This window comes from Lissotriton vulgaris, unplaced genomic scaffold, assembly GCF_964263255.1.
Source record: "Lissotriton vulgaris unplaced genomic scaffold, aLisVul1.2 SCAFFOLD_787, whole genome shotgun sequence".
Classification (NCBI taxonomy): Eukaryota; Metazoa; Chordata; class Amphibia; order Caudata; family Salamandridae; genus Lissotriton; species Lissotriton vulgaris.
The window spans coordinates 266,189-291,661 of record NW_028255626.1 but is presented as its reverse complement, the minus strand read 5'-3'; the positions used below and the strand labels follow the sequence as shown (position 1 = coordinate 291,661).

General features: G+C 45.7%; 1 protein-coding gene across 1 annotated transcript in view; it reads left to right on the top strand.

The window, feature by feature from the left end:
* The window catches only part of LOC147659051 (NACHT, LRR and PYD domains-containing protein 12-like), a 487,072-nt gene extending 468,111 nt beyond the window's left edge, over positions 1-18,961 (top strand). Inside the window, exon 17 of the mRNA XM_086952007.1 lies at positions 18,125-18,961. The gene's annotated coding sequence lies outside the window, so the exon portion shown is untranslated. The remainder of the gene's footprint in view (positions 1-18,124) is intronic.
* The last annotated feature ends 6,512 nt before the right edge of the window (positions 18,962-25,473 follow it).

Here is a 25,473-nt window from a genome sequence, read left to right as displayed (position 1 = left end):
CGTAAATGGGCTCAACTCCGAAGCCCTTCAGATCGCCTGGGAGTTTGACATCTCGTATGAAGTTGCTGGACACACAGCCTGTGGCCTGCGTTTATGTAAATAGGCTCAACTCCGATGCCGTTCAGATCGCCTGGGAGTTTGAGATCATGTATGAAGCTGCTGGACACACAGCCTGTGGCCTGCGTTTATGTAAATGGGCTCAACTCCGATGCCCTTCAGATCGCCTGGGAGTTTGAGATCTATGAAGCTGCTAGACACACAGCCTGTGGCCTGCGTTTATGTAAATGGGCTCAACTCCGATGCCGTTCAGATCGCCTGGGAGTTTGAGATCTCGTATGAAGCTGCTGGACACACAGCCTGTGGCCTTCATTTACGTAAATGGGCTCAACTCCGATGCCCTTCAGATCGCCTGGGAGTTTGAGATCTCGTATGAAGCTGCTGGACACACAGCCTGTGGCCTGCGTTTACGTAAATGGGCTCAACTCCGATGCCGTTCAGATCGCCTGGGAGTTTGAGATCATGTATGAAGCTGCTGGACACACAGCCTGTTGCCTGCGTTTATGTAAATGGGCTCAACTCCGATGCCCTTCAGATCGCCTGGGAGTTTGAGATCTATGAAGCTGCTGGACACACAGCCTGTGGCCTGCATTTACGTAAATGGGCTCAACTCCGATGCCCTTCAGATCGCCTGGGAGTTTGAGATCTCGTATGAAGCTGCTGGACACACAGCCTGTGGCCTGCGTTTACGTAAATGGGCTCAACTCCGATGCCGTTCAGATCGCCTGGGAGTTTGAGATCTCGTATGAAGCTGCTGGACACACAGCCTGTGGCCTGCATTTACGTAAATGGGCTCAACTCCGATGCCGTTCAGATCGCCTGGAAGTTTGAGATCTCGTATGAAGCTGCTGGACACACAGCCTGTGGCCTGCGTTTACGTAAATGGGCTCAACTCCGATGCCGTTCAGATCGCCTGGAAGTTTGAGATCTCGTATGAAGCTGCTGGACACACAGCCTGTGGCCTGCATTTACGTAAATGGGCTCAACTCCGATGCCGTTCAGATCGCCTGGGAGTTTGAGATCTATGAAGCTGCTGGACACACAGCCTGTGGCCTGCGTTTATGTAAATGGGCTCAACTCCGATGCCGTTCAGATCGCCTGGGAGTTTGAGATTTATGAAGCTGCTGGACACACAGCCTGTGGCCTGCATTTACGTAAATGGGCTCAACTCGGATGCCGTTCAGATCGCTTGGGGCACTGGGCTTAGTGTTATAATTTCTGATGTCTTCGTCTCAAACTGGAGGGTCGCAAATTTGAATTCTGGTTTAGTGCACTAGAGAATAGTGACTTGTATATTTTTACAGTGCTGTGACGTCTGCCCATGAGAGACAGCACTTTATAAAGGAAAGCCAATAGTTTAAAGAAAGAATTAAACAAAATATAAAATAGGCTACACAAATTATAGGATGGGCTGTACAGAGTGTAAAATCAGTCGAGCATAATTTGTAAAAAGAAAAAGTGTAAATTCTTACTGTGCTATCAGATGTTACATTTTTAGTAACCGCAATCATACTGTAGCTAGTGTCAACCTTTTTTTAAGGTTTCCATGAAAATACTGCATTTGAAGAAGTACTGGTAACACCCTCACAGTATTCTTAAAAAGAATTACTCTTTGTCACCACGAACATCCAGGTTTGTTGCGCCCTCTGGTGGTCTGCTCCATTGTCTGCACTCATCTAGTACAGCTCGGTGATGCCAGCACAACTGGAACAGCCTGGCTGGGCGCACACATCTCAGCTATAAAAGTCCATCCCGTTGGGTGGCTTGAGCTGCCAGGCAGCAAGGATCCCAAAGTGAGTGCCCACCTGCCAGTTTGTGGATCGTGTTCACAACCCAACCCAACCATACCAGCATACTACGACACCAAACAAGCAAACTGACCCAGGAGTTACAAGTTAGCCATGGAGGCTCCGGGCCATTGCTTACATTGATGGCCCCACCCAGGTCTCTAGCCCTCTGGACAGCTATCGAAACAGAGGCCATGCCCTTTTGAGAAGCTGGTAACCCCAGTGCTTCTTCGAACAGTTCTTTTATCATGGCGCTCCATTTTACGCGACCAACTCTCACCCCAGTGGCCTCCTCAACATGGTGCGATATTTGGGTGACATTTGTTCCGCAAATTCCTGAAGCGTTCATAAAGCACAAGCCCGAAACCCTATATCTTCCAGGATCAAGACCTAACGAGAAGAACAAACGCAGAATTCAAATGTTTTGATAGAACAATGTCATAGTCACAGTTTTATGCACTGTGGTCGTTTACCGTATTAGCAGGTCTTTTGTAATTAGGCGATCCTACCTGGAGACGGTGGGTATGTGGTCACTATTAATAAGGGTTTATTGTCCATCATTGCGGATACACTGTCTACCTTGATACTTTTGCTTCTCCTTAATCTTTGTGTTGTTCTAAAAGTACCAGTAACCTTTATAAGGCAAGTTGGTAAGCTTTATAATGTTGTCTATCAGTTGTCGCTTTATCCCCTTCTTGTAAAATATGCAAACCAAACTTGAAATAAGTACACTTTGTTGGGAGAGTAGCTATTGTTGCCGCTGATTTCTTTTATTGCAGCACAGCAATGCCTCTATTATAAATCGAACATTGATTATTCTAATAGTATTGATTTTATTCCAGAGTGACTTTTGCACCATTAAGGTGATAAATAATACGTTGACCTCATATTTGAGTTGGATCGGTTTATCCTGTTAGAGTCCTGTCCTTCGTTGTCGTTTCCTAGTGAGCGGCATAGGCTCTAGAGGATCATAGGGCTCTCCCCTTCCCTTTGCTTCGACAGTGTTTGCCTTTAGAGATGCTGATATGCAGTGCGGAGACCTGCAATTATGCAGCTCTGAACGAGTGAATAAAATCCATGCTGGTGGTTTGAGCTGGGAACCTGCCTTTCATGTTTATTTTTTCCATCCTGCCTCCTTCGAGGTACATACATTGTCAGATAAGGGGACAGAGACACAGAAAGAGTAGGATTTACCTAGTACTAAACAGTTTAAGCCTGATGAACACAGAACTACTTTTTCCAAAGGTTATAACTTGGCCATGTTACATTTTGGTGAATAGTCCATGAGAGTGGGCGCTGTGTACCCTTCCCCCCCACCAGAGGCAATGTCTATGTGGTAATCAAACTCTCGTGTCATCGGTAGGCTAAGGGTAAGATTTATTCACCACTCACCCAACTGACCAGAAACGTAACTGTCGGGAACACTCCTGGCGAAGCATCAACAACAACATTCCAGGAGCCGCTGGAAGAAATCTTTAGTTAAAGATGCATCACCACAGTCTGAGCCCAATTTTAAAAGCACAGTTTTACTTACAACTTTTGGATGGTTGTAAATACCCCGATCTTGGTAACGTAAGTGATAATCTGCATTCTCTCTTCTCACTGCATGCCCGTTGCTGCTTTTTAGAGTCACTCTTTGTATTGAAATTCTTTGTAAAGCAGATGACCCTTGAAGGGAAGATTATAATATCTCTGACACCCCTTGGTACGTAATATCCTGTACCTGGCCCAAAAATAACGGACTCAGCATTATTTACAATTTGGTAAATACTTCCTTAAAATATTGCTCATTTTGCCCATGTTTCAGTCCATATGAAACAAGTCTTTGCCCTCCCACCCTCTTGTCCACACAGTACACTAGATCCCGCCAGGTATTAAATGCTCACCTACATCAGATTCTCCTAGCGCCTGGCCCGTGTTATTGCATTGTTTGCTTAAGATTCTCCTCGGCCTGTACTGTGTTATTACATTGTTCGTATCAGATTTTCCTCGTGCCTGGCATGTTTTATTACATTGTTTGTATCAGATTCTCCTCGAGCCTGGCATGTGTTATTGCATTGTTTGCATCAGATTCTATGCGTGCCTGGCCTGTGTTATTGCATTGTTTGCGTCAGATTCTCCTCGTGCCTGGCCAGTGTTATTGCATTATTTGCTTCAGATTCTCCTCGTGCCTGCCATGTGTTATTGCATTGTTTGCTTCAGATTCTCCTCGTGCCTGGCCCGTGTTATTGCATTATTTGCTTCAATCCAAGTGCCTGGCCCCTGTTATTGCATTGTTTGTGTCAGATTCTCCTACTGCTTGGCCCGTGTTATTGCATTATTTGCTTCAACCCGAGTGCCTAGCCCGTGTTATTGCATTGTTTGTGTCAGATTCTCCTACTGCTTGGCCAGTGTTATTGCATTATTTGCTTCAACCCGAGTGCCTAGCCCGTGTTATTGCATTGTTTGTGTCAGATTCTCCTACTGCTTGGACCGTGTCATTGCTTTATTTGCTTCCATCCAAGTGCCTGGCCCGGGTTGTTGCATTGTTTGCATCAGATTCTCATAGTGCTTGGCCTGTATTATTGCATTGTTTGCATCATATTCTTCTAGTGCTTGGCCCATGTTATTGCATTGTTTGCATCAAATTCTCCTCATGCCTGGCATGTGTTATTGTATTGTTTGTGTCAGACTCTCTTAGTTCTTGGCCCGTGTTATTGCATTGTTTGCATCAGATTCTCCTAGTACCTGATCTGTGTTATTGCACTGTTTGTATCAGATTCTTCTAGTGACCGGACCGTGTTATTGCATTGTTTGCATCAGATTCTCATAGTGCTTTGTCTGTGTTATTGCATTGTTTACATCAGAGTATCCTCTTGCCTGGCCTGTGTTATTGTATTGTGTCCACCGGATTCTTCTAGTCCCTTTCCCATGTTTTTGCAGTATTTGCTTCAACCTTAGTGCCTGGCCAATGTTATTGCATTGTTTGTGTCAGATTCTCCTAGTGCCTCACCTGTGTCATTTCCTTATTTGCTTCAAACCTACTGCCTTGCCCATGTTATTGCATTGTTTGCATCAGATTCTAGTACCTGGTCTGTGTTATTGCACTGTTTGCATCAGATTCTCATAGTGCCTGTTCTGTGTTATTGCATTGTTTGCATCAGATTATCTTGGTGCCTGGCCCGTGTCATTGCATTGTTTGCATCAGATTCTTCTAGTGCCTGTTCTGTGTTATTGTATTGTTTGCATCAGATTTTCTGGTGCCTGGCATGTGTTATTCCATTGTTTGCATCAGCGTTTCTAGTGCCTGGTGTGTGCTATTGCATTGTTTGCATCAAATTCTTCTAGTGCTTGGCATGTGTTATTGCATTCTTTGCATCAGATTCTACTAGTGCCTGGCCTGTGTTATTGCATTGTTTGCATCAGATTTTCTAGTGCCTGGTGTGTGTTATTGCATTGTTTGCATCAGATTCTTCTAGTGCCTGCCCTGTATTATTGCATTGTTTGCATCAGATTCTCCTAGTGCCTGGTCTGTGATATTGCATTGTGTCCACCAGATTCTTCTAGTCCCTTACCCATGTTTTTGCAGTATTTGCTTCAACCTTAGTGCCTTGCCCATGTTATTGCACTGTTTGCGTCAGATTCTCCTAGTGCCTCACCCGTGTTATTGCCTTATTTGCTTCAACCCTACTGCCTGGCCCATGTTATTGCATTGTTTGCATCAGATTCTCATAGTGCCTGTTCTGTGTTACTGCATTGTTTGCGTCAGATTCTCTCAGTGCCTCGCCTGTGTTATTGTATTCTTTGCATCAGATTATCTTGGTCCTGGCCCTTGTTATTGCATTCTTTGCATCAGATTCTACTAGTGCCTGGCCTGTGTTATTGCATTGTTTGCATCAGATTTTCTAGTGCCTGGTGTGTGTTATTGCATTGTTTGCATCAGATTCTTCTAGTGCCTGCCCTGTCTTATTGCATTGTTTGCATCAGATTCTCCTAGTGCCTGGTCTGTGATATTGCATTGTGTCCACCAGATTCATCTAGTCCCTTACCCATGTTTTTGCAGTATTTGCTTCAACCTTAGTGCCTTGCCCATGTTATTGCACTGTTTGCGTCAGATTCTCCTAGTGCCTCACCCGTGTTATTGCCTTATTTGCTTCAACCCTACTGCCTGGCCCATGTTATTGCATTGTTTGCATCAGATTCTCATAGTGCCTGTTCTGTGTTATTGCATTGTTTGCGTCAGATTCTCTCAGTGCCTCGCCTGTGTTATTGTATTCTTTGCATCAGATTATCTTGGTGCCTGGCCTGTGTTATTGCATTGTTTGCATCAGATTCTCCTCGTGCCTGGCCTGTGTTATTGCATTGTTTTCATAAGATTCTCCTTGTGCGTAGCCCATGGTATTGCATTGTTTGCATCAGATTCTACTAGTGCCTGGCCTGTGTTTTTGCATTGTTTGCATCAGATTTTCTAGTGCCTGGTGTGTGTTATTGCATTGTTTGCATCAGATTCTTCTAGTGCCTGGCCTGTCTTATTGCATTGTTTGCATCAGATTCTCCTAGTGCCTGGCCTGTGATATTGCATTGAGTCCACCAGATTCTTTTAGTTTCTTACCCATGTTTTTGCAGTATTTGCTTCAACCTTAGTGCCTGGCCCGTGTTATTGCATTGTTTGCATCAGATTCTCATAGTGCCTGTTCTGTGTTACTGCATTGTTTGCGTCAGATTCTCTCAGTGCCTCGCCTGTGTTATTGTATTCTTTGCATCAGATTATCTTGGTCCTGGCCCTTGTTATTGCATTGTTTGCATCAGATTCTCCTAGTGCCTGGCCTGTGTTATTGCATTGTTTCCATCAGATTCTTCTAGTGCCTGGCCTGTGTTATTGCATTGTTTGCATCAGATTCTCTTGGTGCCTGTACCGTGTAATTGCATTGTTTGCATCTAGTGCACGGCCTGTGTTATTGCATTGTTTGCATCAATCCTACTGCCTGACCTGGGTTATTGCCTTTTTTGCATCTAGTGCCCGGCCTGTGTTATTGCATTGTTTGCATTAGATTCTTCTAGTGCCTGGTCTGTGTTATTGCATTGTTTGCGTCAGGTTGTCACAACAACTGGCCTGTGTTATTGCATTGTTTGCGTCACGTTTTTCTAGTACCTGGTCTGTTATTGCATTATATGTGCTCCTTTTAATATGTTATTATTCTAATATTTGCAGCTTTTCTAAAAAACATGATACCTTTTATCCCAATCAAGTACATCTGACTGCAAGGACACTGCCCTCTTCCTGCAGTGTTGTGTGGCGTTTTAGGCTCCGAGTGAATTTTACCGATTCATGCCCTTATATAGGTATGATTCACACTGCCCTTATATAGGCATAGAAATCAAGTCCTTCTTTAGACATATCCCATGGAAACCAAATACAGGCATCGCTACTTCCACCCGTACCAAACGTCACAACGATTTCTTTGAAAATTGGCTTAAGCAGTTAGGGAACTTCCCTTTGCTCCAATATTGAGTTGTCCAAGAACTCATGTACTTTGCAAAGGACAGCTATTCCCTAGGGCTTCTTTCCTGACATTTTTATGTCTGACTTTATGTCAAACTATGGAATTCCTAGACACCTTCAAGGTATAAATATACCTCCACTTGCTCTAGCAAGACATGGTGGTTCGGAGCAGTTCGACTATCTACTTGCTCGAAGGAGCTCGCTAAAGCAAGTGCCGAAGGAAGCCGACACTTCAGCTGAAGCACTGATCAGGAAGCTGTCTCTTCTCCTGCCGAGAATCCAGCTCCAGTGTTTCCGAGCTCCCCTTGCGGGGTGTTGGGAAATCGAGTCCCGACCTCCTTCATTCTAACTAAGGTATGGAGCTGATTAGAACCTAGAGAAATCTTGGATAGATTCTTGGCAAAGAAATCTAAACCTATTCTACACAATACTTACTTCTTCCCTTGTACTAGACTTAGGTTAGGTACATCGGGGTAGGCGTATTTTAGAAGCACCAGTTGAGTATTTTAGCCTGTGTATTTATGTATGTATTTTTATATGGCTTAGAAAACATGCAATGCTCTTACAGTATTATTTCAAAATACTATTCTCGCTGTACGCATTATACTTTGAAGTCTGCTTAACGATTGTAGCAGTTCACTTCTCTTGTATGAGAAAGAAGACTGTTCAATAAACCTTTTTATTGAAAATGCCCGTCTCTCTATTGCTCTTTAAACTCTGTTGAAACGAAGCATGCAGGATTGACTGAATTAAGTACTTATCTATCGTTTCCGCCACTCTAGAGATATGTTTGTTATTCTTTGGAAACAAAGTTGTCATGTTTATGCGGTTGTCAGAAACTAATCCCTTCTTGTGAATTCAAGAAAGTTTCTAGTGACCTCTGAGCTAGCTGGCACTCAGTATTAAGTTTAGTATATTCGATAGAGACCTAGTCAACCTCAGTCCTACGTCTAATCTATAGGATATATTTTTCCAATGTACAGAGCCTATTGGGAATATAGGAACTACACTACAGCAGTAGCAATCTACTTCCCATTTATGAAGCAACAGACAGCACAGCATGTCTGCCAGAGATGTTGTAGGGTCAGAAACAGTACATAGGTAAGTAGGTATGATAGAAAACAAACTGATGAGAAAGATCTTAAATGAAGAAGCTGCTGTGATAGACGGCAAAACATCCATGTCGAAACATCAGCAGTAGGACAACGGGTCATGGAATGATAATGGTAGATTTATTTACATGTCTGTGCAGTGCGTGTCACATACTGTTCTTTTCTTCCACTCTCATGAGATGGTTTTACAAGGCAACTCTGAGCTCACTGAGTGTGGAGCTTCCACAAATCCCAGAGACAGGCAATAAAGAAGATGACCTAGACCAGTTCTACCTCTCCCGACCTTTGAACTGATCCTTGAGGAAATAAGCCCTTGTCTGGAAAGCAGATCCACACAAGGAGCAGCTGATAGAAGACCCTGCCTGGGAGGAAGATCTGCACGGTAACAGAGAAGGTTGAAAGATCTGAGTCTTGATCCTGGCAGATGGACGGGTGATCCCTGAGGGGGTGTAGTTGGTCTGTGTGTTGCCATGGCTGTCCAGTGGGTGTAAAAAAATGTCAGCAATTTGTGGAGGGCCCTCTTTTGGGTGAGAACCACCCAGCTTCATGCAATACGGACTAGAGGGTTTGTGTCTGCGCAGGATGAGTTACATTCTGATAACAAAATGGGGGACCTTGTCCAAAGTGGATAGATGTTACCAAGGTTTAACATCTTCAGTTACGACAGATAGAGAAAGTCCATATACCTCCAGGTGCTTGAAAAGCTTTCTGCACTCTGCTGGTGCAGGCAGGATGTTTATTCTCTAGTTGACATTTGCCAGGGAATGTTCAGATACAGTGGGTGAATCAAACCTTGGAGCAGCACTTGTAGAGTTGACTCTTGGAGTCTTGTAGTGTGTGCTGGATGTGGTAGAACTGTCTTAATGTTCTACGGAGCTCAGAAAATCCAGACTCTCCTTCATCTCAGAGCGCGAGCTCTGTGGCTTGACCAGTAGAACTGCAATAAAGAAGATGACCTAGACCAGTTCTACCTCTCCCGACCTTTGAACTGATCCTTGAGGAAATAAGCCCTTGTCTGGAAAGCAGATCCACACAAGGAGCAGCTGACAGAAGACCCTGCCTGGGAGGAAGATCTGCACGAGGCACAGCTGACAGAAGTCCTGCCTAGAAAGGAAGATATGCACGAGGCACAGCTGACAGAAGCCCTGCCTGGAAGGAAGATCTGCACGAGGCACAGCTGACAGAAGTCCACCCTGGAAGGAAGATCTGCACAAAACTCAGCTGACAGAAGCCCTGCCTGGGAGGAAGATCTGCACAAGATGCAAGCAACAGAAGTCCAGCCTGGAAGGAAGATCTGCACAAAGTACGACTGACAGAAGTCCAGCCTGGAAGGAAGATCTGCACAGGCCACAGCTGACAGAAGTCCTGCCTAGAAAGGAAGATATGCACAAGGCGCAGCTGACAGAGGTCCTGACTGGGAGGAAGATATGCACAAGTCACAGCTGACAGAAGTCGAGCCTTGAAAGGAATATCTGCAGAAGGTGCAGCTGACAGAGGGGGCCTGCCTGGAAGGAAGATCTGCACAAGGTGCAGCTGATAGAAGACCCTGCCTGGGAGGAAGATCTACACAAGGTGCAGCTGACAGAAGTCCTGCCTGGAAGGAAGATCTGCACAAAGTACGACTGACAGAAGTCCAGCCTGGAAGAAAGATCTGCACAGGGCACAGCTGACAGAGGTCCACCCTGGAAGGAAGATCTGCACAAGATGCAAGCGACAGAAGTCCACCCTGGAAGGAAGATCTGCACAAAGTACAACTGACAGAAGTCCAGCCTGGAAGGAAGATCTGCACAAAGTACGACTGACAGAAGTCCAGCCTGGAAAGAAGATCTGCACAGGGCACAGCTGACAGAAGTCCTGCCTGGGAGGAAGATCTGCACAAGATGCAAGCGACAGAAGTCCACCCTGGAAGGAAGATCTGCACAAAGTACGACTGACAGAAGTCCAGCCTGGAAGGAAGATCTGCACAGGGCACAGCTGACAGAAGTCCTGCCTAGAAAGGAAGATCTGCAAAAGGCACAACTGACAGAGGTCCTGACTGGGAGGAAGATATGCACAAGTCACAGCTGACAGAAGTCGAGCCTAGAAAGGAATATCTGCAGAAGGCACAGCTGACCGAAGCCCCTGCCTGGAAGGAAGATCTGCACAGGGCACAGCTGAAAGAAGGTCTGCCTGGCGATGACCTCAAAGCAGTGAGAGAGCCACAAACCACAAGATCCGTCAAGCCCAGCTAGCCACACTGGACGCAATGTACATCAAAAGCCTGATTTAGATTTCAGATGATGGTTTATTCTAACACAAACCTGACAGGTATCCTGCCCGACCCATTAAGAATGCATTACATCCTGTGGCAATTATAATAAGGCAGGCAGGATATCTGTCACGGTTTGATAATGCCTTGGCGTCATTTGCAGTGTTTTACTCCGCAGAATTCCACGAAGTGCCAAGGAAACACCGCCGCACTCTGCAGACTTCCGCTACTGGCAGAGTTTGTTAAGTTGCGCTGCTCTCACTGAATTTTAGTGCCAGGAGTTTAACCCGCACTGTAAAATCAGCACAAACAGCACTACGCGTTGCGCCAGAGGGCGATGCTGCTTTCTGCCGCTCTAATTGATATTCTAATTGAGTGGAAGCTTCATCAATGAGAAAGGCAGATTTGTACACTCGAGTGGTCGCGACCTGCCAGGACCTACCGCAATGAGAAATCTTGCCAGGAGGAGGTCTAGTGCATTATATTTTCTCACAAGCACTCACCACCTTACCGTTGGAGAACTGTTAGAGAAAAAAATCAAAAATCTCAGTTCTGCATTACTTCTTGAAGTTTTTTGGAACTCCGCACTCTGGGCAAACATTTGCGAGCTCCGCCGGCGGAGCTGAATTCTTCGCCTACCCCTAGTTTTGAGGCAATAATCTGTTGGACAAACTCCTAACTAGGCCACAATAAGTGTTGTAGAAGTGAGAACCATGGCCTTGTGAGTATTAAGTATGGGCACAAAATCCGCTCCGCTCAGAAAATGTGCAAATTTACGGCAATTTCGCAATCCGCGAATCTCGTGAAATTGCAAAAAAATTAGCAAATTTGCAAGCGGGCGGATTTTATTTTTTTTACCTCACAGGAAGCACAGTTAAGGCAGGTGCTTAAGTTGAAGCTAACTTTGTAACCATTTTAGAATGGCGCCGGCAAGCTGCCAGAGTGCTTGCTGGCGCCATTCTAAAATGGTTACAAAGTTAGCTTCAACTCGGGCACCTGCCTTAACTCTGTAAGTGCTTCCTGTGGCCCAAAAATTAAACCTCAACAGGAAGCACTTACAGATATACATAAAGCAGGTGCCCGAGTTGAAGCTCAAATTCAGTAATGTTTTAATCAGCCCAAAAGCATTAATGAGCACGGTCGAGGCTGGGCAAGTGTGCTTTAACCCCATATCTGCTGTCGAAAATTAGCTTTATTACCCGAGGGAGGTCTTTGCATCCCTGAGTTTCTCGAGTGCAATCCCCGTTCCTGTGACCAGGAGGCTGCTTTCTCCTCACCTGCTGCCCTGCTCGCTCTCTGACCCTTTATACACAAGAGGCATGTTGACACGCATAGAAGCCCCGCACCACACACTAGCGTGTTCCGATGCCGACCAGCCAAACACCGCAGGAGTGAAGAACGTCCCAATCCTCTACCCTCGCCGTGACCCCCAACACTCACAAATAAACCGGGTGGTGGAGAACACGACATTGGGAGAAAGTGGGTAAACAAAACAAGGGAACCCAAGGTCTTGGGGGCCACAGCTCGTCACTTCCGGCTTCTCGGCAGCTAACTGCTTGACTCAGACGAGACCGCTATGTAAGAAAAAAGGGGACAATGATAGACACACCCCACTAGTAATACCAGTAGCAAGTACACACACGAACCACCAACCTCCCTGTTTACCCCAGTTAACAAAGGGGAGTGGCTTGATACGAAACAGGAATACTTCCACTGCAATCGTATTGGTTCCTTCTTGTGTAACCCCAGACCAACCACGCCCCCTCGGGAAACACCGAGAATGTCAAAGGGGGTGGAATTCACAATGAAAAGACAAAAAAAAAGGGACCGGGGAAAAAAGGCGTGAAGGGAATTTGAAAGACACCCAAAAAAACCTGGACTTTAAAAGAACACGAAGGTAGCGCAAAAAACGGCCGTTGTTCAGCTCCTTCGTGAAACCACCTAAAAGACACACAACAAGATGGTTTGAGTACAAAAAAGGGTATATAACGGGAAGCCAGAACTCATAGGAAATGCAGCCGTTAATCCCAAAACGTCACCGAAAGATCAAAAACAGGTCCCCAATAAGGCTTCAGAGGTGCCCAAAGGTAAGAAACAGGGGAAAGGGGAAAAAGGGAAATCAAAATCCAGCCCTTAAAATAACCGCTGAAAATGAGCTCAATAGAAAGGGAACAAGGTGGAACAACAGGAACAGGAAACACACGGCAAGGGACCATTCAAGAAACCATTCAGAAAAGGGGGTGGTGATGAAGAGAGTGTCTGAATTAAGCAGACCACTCTTACCCAGTCCAAAGATCAGGGCTTGATCCATCACCATTATTTAGCTCACTGCACCATCCCAGCTCAGAACCTGGCTATATGCAAATCAGTCAGTCCCTGGCCCAGTGCATCATGGGAACAGGGCAGACTAAACTACCAAGCCAATTCTTCACCAGAAAGGAGGCAAGCTTCCGGGGACCGGTTTCTGGCATTTCAGCCGTCGTCGGCCCGGCTTGCTTGAATCCTGATGGTGCAGTGAGAAAGGGACTCATGTCTGAGTATACCCTGCCACACCTATAGTGGCCAAAAACGATTCAGAAAAGGTTCTGAGCTAAAAACGGTGTTGGATCTAGCCCTGATCTCTTGACTGGGTGAGAGTATTCTGCTTAATTCAGAAACTCTGTCCATCACCACCCCTTGTTGTTAAATATTTTGTCCACCCTAAGCGTGGAAGGGTTTACTCAGATGTGAGTCCCTTGCTCATTGCACCATCAGGATTCAAGCAAGCCGGGCCGACGACGGCTGAAATGCCAGAAACCGGTCCCCGGAAGCTTGTTTCCTTCCCAGTGTAAGAATTGGCTTGGTAGTTTGGTTTGCCCTGTTCCCATCATGCACTGGGACAGGAACAGACTAATTTGCATATAGCCAGGTTCTGAGCTGGGATGGTGCAGTGAGCTAAAAAACGGTGTTTGATCTAGCCCTGAACTTTTGAATAGGTGAGAGTATTCTGCTTAATTCAGAAACTCTGTCCATCACCACCCCTTGTTGTTAAATATTTTGTCCACCCTAAGCGTGGAAGGGTATACTCAGATGTGAGTCCCTTGCTCATTGTACCATCAGAATTCAAGCAAGCCGGGCCGACGACGGCTGAAATGCCAGAAACCAGTCCCCGGAAACTTGTTTCCTTCTCAGTGTAAGAATTGGCTTGGTAGTTTGGTTTGCCATGTTCCCATCATGCACTGGGACAGGAACAAACTAATTTGCATATAGCCAGGTTCTGAGCTGGGATGGTGCAGTGAGCTAAAAAACGGTGTTGGAACTAGCCCTGATCTCTTGACTGGGTGAGAGTATTCTGCTTAATTCAGAAACTCTGTCCATCACCACCCCTTGTTGTTAAATATTTTGTCCACCCTAAGCGTGGAAGGGTATACTCAGATGTGAGTCCCTTGCATATTGCGCCATCAGGATTCAAGCAAGCCGGGCCGACAACGGCTGAAATGCCAGAAACCGGTCCCCGGAAGCTTGTTTCCTTCCCAGTATAAAAATTGGCTTGGTAGTTTGGTTTGCCCTGTTCCCATCATGCACTGGGACAGGAACAGACTAATTTGCATATAGCCAGGTTCTGAGCTGGGATGGTGCAGTGAGCTAAAAAACTGTGTTGGATCTAGCCCTGATCTCTTGACTGGTTGAGAGTATTCTGCTTAATTCAGAAACTCTGTCCATCACCACCCCTTGTTGTTAAACATTCAAGAAACCAAGCACCTGTTTCCTGTAGGCAGGCCCGTTTAAAGCGAGCCCTAGGGAGCGTCCATAAATTTGTATATGCACTTGGCACCTAGAGCTAAAACCAATGAACGGGGAACTAGACAGAAGGCACCGCCCCCCCTGAACCCCAACTGTACACCTCCCCCCGCAAAAGCCTTCCTACCGGCCTAGGTTTCCCAGGGTGCAGGCGACGAAACAGACAAACCAACTGTGCAGCAAGCACCCTACTCATGGAACCCAAGAACGGTCCTCTGGGGATATCCCTTCCAGTCAATAAGGTAATACAGGCGCCCCTTCATCCGCTTGGAATCCAATAAAGTCTTAGCCTCATACTCCACGTTATCATCAATCTAAACAGGAGGAGGAGGTGGCAACTCTTGAATGGCTTCAACAAAGAGGTATGAAATACAGGATGAATACCATACTCAACCGGTAAGGTCAACCTAATTGCAACTGGATTCACCACCTTCTGGACAGGAAAGGGACCCACAAACCAAGGCTGTAATTTCCTTGGTCCCGGCAACTTCAGATTTTTTGTTGCTAGCCAAACCCTATCCCCAACTGCATACAGGGGAGCTGGCCGTCTATGCCTGTCTGCATGAACCTTCATGACCTTCTTGGACTCAAATAGATGCTGTTGGGCCTTATTCCAGATTTGAATCAATCCCCTACTAAGGGAATCCACTGCTGGTACCCTCTCAGATGGCTGAATGGGAATTGTCTTGGGATGGAACCCCATTGAACAGTAAAACGGCGACATACCTAGAGCTGAGTGCATACTGTTATTATAGGCGAACTCAGCCACAGGAAGGGATTGTACCCAACTGCCCGTCAGTGACGTTAGCAAACAACGTAAATACTGCTCCATGGTTTGATTGGTGCGTTCTGTTTGCCCCTCACTTTGTGGATGGTAAGCTGTTGACAAACGTACATCCATCTTTAATGACCGGCATAGGGCAGTCCAGAAATGTGATACAAACTGTGCCCCTCTATCTTAAACGATGGCAGAAGGCACCACATGCAATCGGATCACTTGGGCCATAAACACATCAGCCAGTTCTCTAGACGTAGGTAACCCTGGCAAGGGAACGAAGTGTGCCGTTTTAGTGAATAAATCCACTACAACCAAAATGGTCGTAAACCCTGAATCAGGCGGCAAATCGGTCACAAAATCAATACTGATCATGTGCCAGGGGGAAGGAGGCACTGGCAAAGGGTGCAACAACCCAGATGGAGACATGTGCGAGGACTTACTGACAGCACACACCGGGCATGAGTCCACAAATACCTGCACATCATGGGCCAAAGACTTCCACCAAAACCAACGCATAAACAGCTCTTTGGTCTTATTGACCCCAGGATGCCCAACCAAAGACGATGAATGACAATAAGTAAGAACCAGTGTACGCAACTCAGGGGGCACAAACAACTTCTTTGCCTGATACAATAACCCATCCTTTTACGTAAACCCAGGTTCCGACAGTCACTGAGCCAGATCCAACTGTTTCATTTCATCCTGCACTTTGACCAGAAAGTCATCAACGGAGGCACAACCAACAATCTTATTACTTGGAATCATAAATCGGGTCTCCTCTACCCGCCCTCCTTGTGACGGATCTGCATAAATCCGAGATAATGCATCAGACTTCCCCTGTTGAGCTGCTGGCCTATACGTGATGGTAAAATCGTAGTCATTAAAAAACAGCACCCATCTCATCTACCTGGGAGTCAAAGCCCTGGCAGACCGGAAAAACTCCAAGTTCTTATGATCCGTATAGATAGTAATGGTGTGACGAGCCCCCCCAAAGATAGTGGCGCCATTCCTCAAAAGACAACTTTATGGCCAATATCTCCCTCTTGGCCACAGTATAATTCTGCTCAGCAGGTAGTATTTTTTTTTAGAAAAAAACACGATTGGATGCATCAACCCAGTTTCACTGTCACGCTGAGACAACACACCCCCAACTGCTAGCTGGGACGCATCCACCTCTACATACAACGGAAGGGCAGGATCAGGATGCATCAACACAGGAGCAGATGTAAAAAGCCAGATCAATCTTTCCAATGCCAACTGTGCTGCAGGCGTCCAATCAAACACCACTCCCTTATTCAACAATGAAGTCATAGGCAAAACAATATCAGAGAAATGGCTGATAAAACGCCTGTAGAAGTTGGCGAAACCAAGTAGCACCTGTATATCCTTGACACATGTGGGTATGGGCCAGTTGATAATAGCTTCAATCTTCCGGGGATCCATCTTAATACCATCCACCGAAATCAAGAATCCCAAAAACTCAACATGTGTCACACCAAACGTGCACTTATCCAGCTTGACAAATAAACGGTGTTCCAACAACTTAGACAAAACTTGCGAAACATGAGCATCATGTTCCTCAAAGGACTGGGAAAAAAACAAAATGTCATCAATGTAAACGATCACACTGACATCCAAAAACTCACGCAAAATCTCATTAATAAAAAACTGAAAAGCGGCAGGGGCGGTACATAAACCAAAAGGCATAACACAATACTCAAACAAACCAAACTTGGTGCGGAACACCGTTTTCCATTTGTCGCCCTCTCGGACGCGAATGAGATGGTATGCACCTCTTAAATCAAGCTTAGTAAACACTTTGGCATGTCGCAGCTGATCTAACAACACCGGAATGAGAGGTAATGGGTACTTGTTCTTAATTGTAACTTTATTCAACGCTCTGTAGTCCACGCAAGATCACCCTCCTTCTTCGGTATAAAAAAGATGGAAGAGGATACAGGCAAAGAAGAAGGCTGGATAAACCCATTCTTCAACATCTCATCCAAATCACCTCCTTTTCAGACATTAATAAGATAGCACCTGATCAACAGAACTTTTAGTTAAATATCTGTGTATGATGAAATATTTCTTGCTAATTTTCAAAGGCAGTAAAGAAGAAAAGGGAGATATACTAATATTTTGCGCCGTGTTTGCATCATAAAAGTGGCACAGAACAGCGCAAAATATTTTTTTCCTAATTTACTTTCCAGCGCTAAACTTTTTTAGCGCTGGAAATAATTTAAAAGTAATGTGAAGCATCGCATAGCACTGCTTTGCATTACTTCACACATTGGGACCTACCAAGGGGGGTGCATGGGCGTTCCCGTCCAACCACCTAAGATTTCTCACGCTAAACCCATTTGACCAAAATCAATAGATTGGGTTTAGCGTGAGTAAACTGCACACTTTTAAACAAGACTCAAGGAAGGAGAAATGATTTAATTTCTTCTTCCTTTTCTGACTTTGCATGCATGGTGCACTGCGCAACATGCATACAGAGTGGGAAAAGCCTTCCCTCGTGTCGAGGCATAGTATTTTGTACAGGAAGGGTGTCCTTCCTGTACAAAACCGATGCTGGACTCACACACACACACACCCTAGCGCTCTGGTGCTAAGGTGTGTGTTTGATGCAGTGCCGCTGTAATCAGTGCCAGGGCAAGGGCAAGGGAAGGAGAGAGCCATATCTCTGAAAATATGGTGCTCTCCTGTTCCCTTCCTGTCGCGCCACGCAGCGTAGGCTCGCGGGGGGAGGGCTGCGCTGCATTGTGTGGAGATTTGGTAAATTTCCCCTGAAATGTCTTTTACAACTAGTTAAACATTGTGAATTCTCATTCCATTATGTTTCAATTTAGTAATTTTAAATATCTTTACATCCAACAGAAAACAAGCCTTGAATGTGTGAAATGACCATCAATAATGAAGCGAATGCTGTAAATCTTCAATAATAGCAGAAATATTGAGATACAGTATTCAGGAAAACATCAGCGCAGTCGGCGACAGAGGAACCTGCACACAAACTGACAGATCCCGGATGAAGTATCAAGGGCAGTTCAGTGATTGTAAGAGTCTGAGCTGTGCACCTCCACGTCACAAGACGAAGAAATGACTTTAGGAAAATTAAGGCAACAACAATAACAAACCGCCTCCTTTATAAACAAGTGCCTAACACCAGCTTTGATCATGGGATCTGTATGGTGAGATTACCGCAGTGCTCTATTTTATAAAATGATGACAGGCCATCATTCCGTGCTCTACGTGAATTGTAAACTCTTTGTGGCCAAACCACAGTAACCAGAGAAGAGCACAAGGAAAGAGGAGTTCTTATATCTACATTACAACAGACTGTCCCAATTTGCACCGGCCAGAAGGAAGATACATCATTACCCGCAATCGTGCATAGCCATAATCCAATCTAAAGGCACAATCACCTACAAAGACACCTTCTACGTATTAGGAGTGTGGTAAATATTTGGTGGCTATTGTATTTTATTGTTAAAACAGAAATCAAACGTGTAAAATACCGCACACATATTAAATGTGTGCGAAAAACACAAGTGCTTTATCAGCCATGTCGGCCCATCAGGAAATGCATTCATGGGATGTAGACAAATATATACCCGACCCACAGACACTAACCAAGAAAGAAGAATCACACACATGCAGCAAGAGCTTTAGTTTGACATCAAAACACAAGCTTCATCAGCAAACCTACAGAGGAGAAAAAACATTCAAGTGCAGTGAATGTGCAAAGTGCTTTAGTCAGTTATCAAGCCTTCAAAGACATAATCAAACACACCCAGGGGAAAAAACATTCAAGTGCAGTGAATGTGCAAAGTGCTTTAACCAGTTATCAAGCCTTCAAAGACATAATCAAACACACCCAGGGGAAAAGCCATTTAACTGCAGTGAATGTGTGCAGAGCTTTAGTTGGTTATCAGACCTAAAACGTCATCAGCGAACACACATGGAGGAAAAACCCTATAATTGTAGTAAATGTGACAGTAGTTTTTGCGACTCTTCAGCATTAAGGAATCATCAGCGAACTCACACAGGAGAAAAACCATTCAAGCGTAATGAATGTGGGAAGAGCTTTAGTTTAAGTTCAAGTTCAAGTTCATAAATTTATATAGCGCACTACTCACCCAGAGGGTCTCAAGGCGCTTGGGGAGGCAGGAGCGTTTACTTATCGAATAACCAAGTTTTTAATTGCTTTCTGAAGGAGAGGTGGTTCTGAGTCATGCGTAGGTGGGTGGGGAGAGAATTCCAGGTCTTGGCTGCTAAGTAGGAGAAGGATCTTCCCCCCATGGTGGATCTGTGGATGCGAGGAATGGCGGTGAGGGCTTGGTTGGATGATCGTAGTTGGCGGGTGGGGGTGTAGAAGGACAGTCTCGTGTTGAGGCATTCGGGTCCTAGGTCGTAGAGGGCTTTGTGTGCGTGGGTGAGGAGACAGAACGTTATTATCTTGTTGACTGGTGACAAGTGCGTGGGTGACCATCTTTCTTGTTTCCGTGGGGATCCAACAGAAGACTTTTTTGAGCATGCGTAGGATGTTGAAGCAGGATGATGAGACGGCATTGGCTTGTCTGGTCATTGAGAGGGAGGAGTCCAGGATGAAGCCCAGGTTACGTGCGTGATCCGTTGGTATGGGTGTGGTTCCCAGGGCTGTTGGCCACCAAGAGTCATCCCAGTCCGAGGGGGATGATCCTAAGATGAGGACTTCCGTTTTGTCCGAGTTCAGTTTTAAGCGGCTGTACTTCATCCACTTGGCTACGTCTTTCATTCCTTCGTGTAGTTTGGTTTTGGCGGTGTTTGGGTCTTTGGTGAGGGAGAGGATCAACTGGGTGTCATCTGCGTAGGAGATGATGTTGAGGTTGTGTTGGCGCGTGATGGATGCGAGGGACTCATGTAAACGTTGAAGAGGGTGGGACTGAGTGAAGAACCTTGTGGTACGCCGCAGATGACTTCGTTAGCTTCTGATTTGAAGGGGGCAGGCGGATTCTCTGGGTTCTTCCGGCGAGGAACGACATGATCCAGTCCAATGCTTTTCTTTGTATTCCGATGCTGCTGAGGCGTTCTATAAGGGTGTTATGACAGACTGTGTTGAAGGCTGCGGAGAGGTCAAGTAAGATGAGGGCAACTGTTTCTCCGTTGTCCAGTAGTGTTCGGATGTCGTCTGTTGCTGCGATGAGGGTGGTTTCGGTGCTGTGTTTGGCTCGGAAGCCGGATTGTGAAGGGTCGAGGGATTTGTGGGATTCGAGGAAGGCGGCGAGCTGACTATTAACAGCTTTCTCGATGACTTTGGCGGGGAAAGGGAGGAGCGAGATGGGGCGATAGTTCTTGAGTTCGGTGGGGTCTGCTGTGGATTTCTTCAGAAGGGCGCTGAGTTCGGCATGTTTCCAGATTTCCGGGAAGGTAGCGGAGTTGAAGGAACAGTTGATGACGTCTCGGAGATGTGGTGTGATGATGGAGTCTGCTTTGTTGAAAATGTGGTGGGGACAAGGGTCGGTTGGCGATCCTGAGTGGATGGAGTTCATCAGGCGGATGGTGTCTTCGGTGGTGATTGGGTTCCAGGTGTAAAGGATGTTAGAGGGCGGTGTTGGATCGGAAATGGGTGGTGTGGACATGTCTTCGGACTGGTTGTCAAAGCTGTTATGTATATCGGCGATTTTGTTGTGGAATAATGAGGATAGAGAGTTGCAGAGGTTTTGGTAGGGAGAGATGTCGTTAGTGCCGGCGGTGGGGTTAGTAAATTAGTTGACGATGTTGAATAGTTCCTTGCTGTTTCGGGCATTGTTGTCAAGTCGATCCTTGAATGCTGATTTTTTGGTGGATCGGATTAGTTGGTGGTGTTTGCGGGTGGCGTTCTTGAAGGTGGCTAGGTTGTCAGTGGTTGGGTTTTTTCTCCAGGTTTTTTCGAGAGTACGACAGAGCTTCTTGGATTTCTTGAGGTCATCGTTGACCCAGGGGGCTTTTCTGCTACCTTGCTTGATTAGATGCTTTTTCAAGGGTGTTAGTTTGTCGGCACTATGGGTGATCCATTGGGTGATGTTAGTGGCTGCTTGGTTAGGGTCCGATGATTTGGTGGAGGGGTTTTAGTGAAGCGATGTGAAGAGTTGTTCGGTGGTGATTTTGTTCCAATTTCTTCGAGGAATAGGTAGTGGGGGATTCTGGGTCATGGGTTTTTTGTAGTCGAAGTGAACGCAACTGTGGTCCGTCCAATGGAGAGCTATGGTGTGATCGAAGGAGATGTGCCTGCTGGAGGTGAAGATAGGGTCGAGCGTGTGTCCGGCGTAGTGGGTGTAGGTGTCTACAAGTTGTTTGAGTCCTAGATTGGCAAGGTTATCCAGAAGGGTGGTAGTGTTGTTGTCATTTTTCTTTTCCAGGTGGAAGTTGAGGTCTCCCAGTAGAATGTAGTTCTCAGAGGGGAGGGCATGTGGGCTGATGAAGTCAGCGATGTTTTTGATGAGTTGTGTGCGGGGACCTGGGGGTCTGTAGATGAGGGTGCCTCTGAGTGTAGTTTTGTGGTCGATGTGAATCTGGAAGTGAAGGTGTTCGGCGGAAGCAAGGTTATCGTTGGAACTAGTCGTGATGCGGATGGTGTTCTTATGGACGATGGCGATGCCTCCTCCTGTTTGGTTGGTGCGATCTTTTCGGATGATCTTGTAGGCTTCTGGGATGGCTATGGCGATGTCCGGCGCTGATGAGGCGTTCATCCATGTTTCTGTGAGGAAGGCGACGTCCGGTGATGTAGTGTCGAGTAGGTTCCAAAGTTCAACGGAGTGTCTGTGGACTGAGCGGGTGTTGATCGGGATGCACTTTAGGTGGTTAGTGTCGGAGCTCTGTTTGGAGTTTGTGGATTTGGTGTGGGTCCTGATGCAGTTGAACTTGCAGGAGTGGCAGGCGAAGGGTCCATGGGTGTGACCTGGAGCGGCTTGGTAGCAGTCTGGGAGTCGGCCGGGGTTAAGGGCTGAGAGGGAAGCGGCGTTATAAGTAATGCGGGCGGACTGGGAAGTGCGGGGGCCAGGGGGTATGGCGCTGAGCGCGGTCCAGGCGCGGACGGGTGTAGACGGGCTTACCTTTGGCACACCTTCGGCGCGCATTGGGCGCGACCGCTGCGCGTGAATGCTGCGCGCAAAACCATCTGTCATAAGTGGATAGTGGAGGGGGCGGAGCATGGGAGGAGCAGCTGGGAGGCGAGAGCGGGGCAGAGAGGCCGGCTACGAGGCACAACAAACAAAATGGCTGATGAAAACAAAGCACAAACAGGGCGAGATTGGGGCACACAGATGAAGCACAATCAGGCAATAATTAATGATTTTTAAATTCCAGCAATGCGAGCACCACAAATTAAATGCAAAGGACAATAGCAGGCACAAATCTTAGCGTGTAATCTTCACAAGCGCTACATACCAAGGCAGCAATATTGTAACAGGCAAGCAGTGAGAGCCAAGCGCCAAGCAGCGGTATCTAGGCAGGGAGCGTGGGGAGCGACCGACTCTCACAGAGTTACAGAGGTCACAGCGCTGATATCGACCGGACGAGCCTAATCAGTCCGTGGGTGGAAGGAGCAGCTAGGAGGCCGGAGCGGGGCGGAGAGGCCGGCTACGAGGCACAACAAACAAAATGGCTGATGAAAACAAAGCACCAACAGGGTGAGATTGGGGCACACAGATGAAGCACAATCAGGCAATAATTAATAATTTTTAAATTCCAGCAATGCGAGCGCCACAAATTAAATGCAAAGGACAATAGCAGGCACAAATCTTAGCGTGTAATCTTCACAAGCGCTACGATACCAAGGCAGCAATATTTTAGCAGGCAAGCAGTGAGAGCCAAGCGCCAAGCAGCGATATCCAGGCAGGGAGCGTGGGGAGCGACCGACTCTCACAGAGTCAGAGAGGTCGATTATCAAAGCTACCAAGTCATCAGCAAACACACACGGGGGGAATACAATTCAAGTGCAATGAATGTGAAAAGTGCTTTAGTCATTTATCAAGCCTCCAAACACATCTGCGAACACACACAGGGGAAAACCATTCAACTGCAGTGAATATGGGAAGAGCTTTAGTCTATTATCAGCCCGACAAATTCATCGGCAAACACACACAGGAGAAAAACCATTCAAGTGCAGTGAATGTGGGAGGAGCTTTAGTCAATTATCAGACCTACAAAGACATCAGCGAACACACACAGAAGAAAAACCATTCAAGTGCAGTGAATGTGGGAAGAGCTTTAGTCAATTATCAGCCCTAAAAGTCATCTGCGAACACACACAGGACAAAAACCATTCAAGTGCAGTGAATGTGTCAAGAGCTTTATTAGGTTATCAGAACTACAAATTCTTCAGCAAATACACACAGGGGAAAATCCCTTTCATTGTAGTGAATGTGACAGTAGTTTTCGCAGCTCTTCAGCATTAAGGTATCATCAGCGAACTCACACAGGAGAAAACCATTCAAGTGCAATGAATGTGCAAAGTGCTTTAGTCAGTTATCAAACTGTCAAAGTCATCAGCGAACACACACATGAGAAAAACCATTCAAGTGCACTGAATGTGCAAAGTGCTTTAGTCAGTTATCAAACTGTCAAAGTCATCAGCGAACACACACATGAGAAAAACCATTCAAGTGCACTGAATGTGCAAAGTGCTTTAGTCAGTTATCAAACCGTCAAAGTCATCAGCCAACACACACAGGGAAAAAACCATTCACGTGCAATGAATGTGGGAAGAGCTTTTGTCGACTATTAGAGCTACAAAGTCATCAGCAAACACACAGGGGGAAAACATAAAAGGGCACTGAAAGTGAGAAGGGCTTTTGTCAATTTTCGATCCCACACAGCCCTCAGTGAATACACTCCTTCATTTAAATCACATGGAAATAATCCTAGAGATGAAGAGATTCCGGAAAGGACTTAAGAACATCAAAAATAATATTGACCCTTCTGAAGACATAGAAAAGAGCAGAACAGTGCAGTTATTGTGAGAGGAATTAATTACGGATAAAGATACAATTCAGATTATGTGGAACATTGAAATACCAGATGATAGAAGACCCGACAAGCATTAGAGAAGAAAAACAGATAACAGTGTTTGCAGAATTATAAAACTGTTTGTTTTCTGTGATTGTTCACTTCCGTTTACATAGCAAAGTAACATGATGCACCAGGATACAAAGTGGGAGCTGAGCACAATATGGACTAAAAGAAAAGAAACATTGTTGATTTTTATTTGGTGAAGAAGAGATGCAAAGAAAAAAATTAAATCGCACCTGACCACACTACCTGCATAAGCGACACAGCAGTATTTTCAGCTAACTTGTCGGATTAGAGATAAAACGAATAATCCCAACACACCCAGAGTGGACATGTTGTCAGGGCTCTGGAGATGGAAGCTTCATTGTTAAAATGTATGTTTTACTATTAACAAAATGCCACTGCAGTATATGTAATGAACTAAAGCAAAGCACAGGTGTTCAAGAAATAACCTATTTTTAGATATAAAAGAGCATATACCTTGTTTTTAAGTAACGTTTCCTGCATCTTTTACACACTGTTATCGGTTGATGGATCAGCTCGTGCCTCTGGCCTTATAACTAAGTGTGACCTGTGGCTACCCCCCGACTGATAAAGCAATAGTGAATTTGAGTAATTTATGATGAATTGAAATGAGAGAAAGAGAAGAACAGAGCAAGGTGCAGGATATATTAAAGAAAATGAAAATAGAGACACAAGACTTTAACCTGTTCTGTGTACTAGCACTTTACGTAAACAAGTTGTGCTGTGCGTTGTGAACAGGCTGTCACCCCCTTTGTATGTAAATGAGCTTCTGTGACCAGACACCCCAGGCTCCCATCTCTTCTAGCGTGGATGATAATGTGAGCACTGTAAGGTAATCACAAACTAGGGCTTTATTGAGAAACAATCGGCTTCCAGGTCCCACAGCTGTTGTTATGTAGTTATTTATTAGTTTTTTTTTATTTACTTTAATTTGCAGCAAATCTCCAGGTTACTTTTTCTCAGTATTACGCTTCAGGTCGCTCATAGCTCTCCATCAGTTAAACTTGAGGTTTTTAGGATTTGTTGTTAGTGTCCCTAGACAATGTACTAATCCCTGTGTCCTTGATTTTTCGGCATGTATTTTGTCCCTAAACTGGTCTAGGATGGGCCTTCTCAAGGTAGAAGGTGCTGTAATAAGAATAATAAATCAACATATATAAAATTGTATGTAA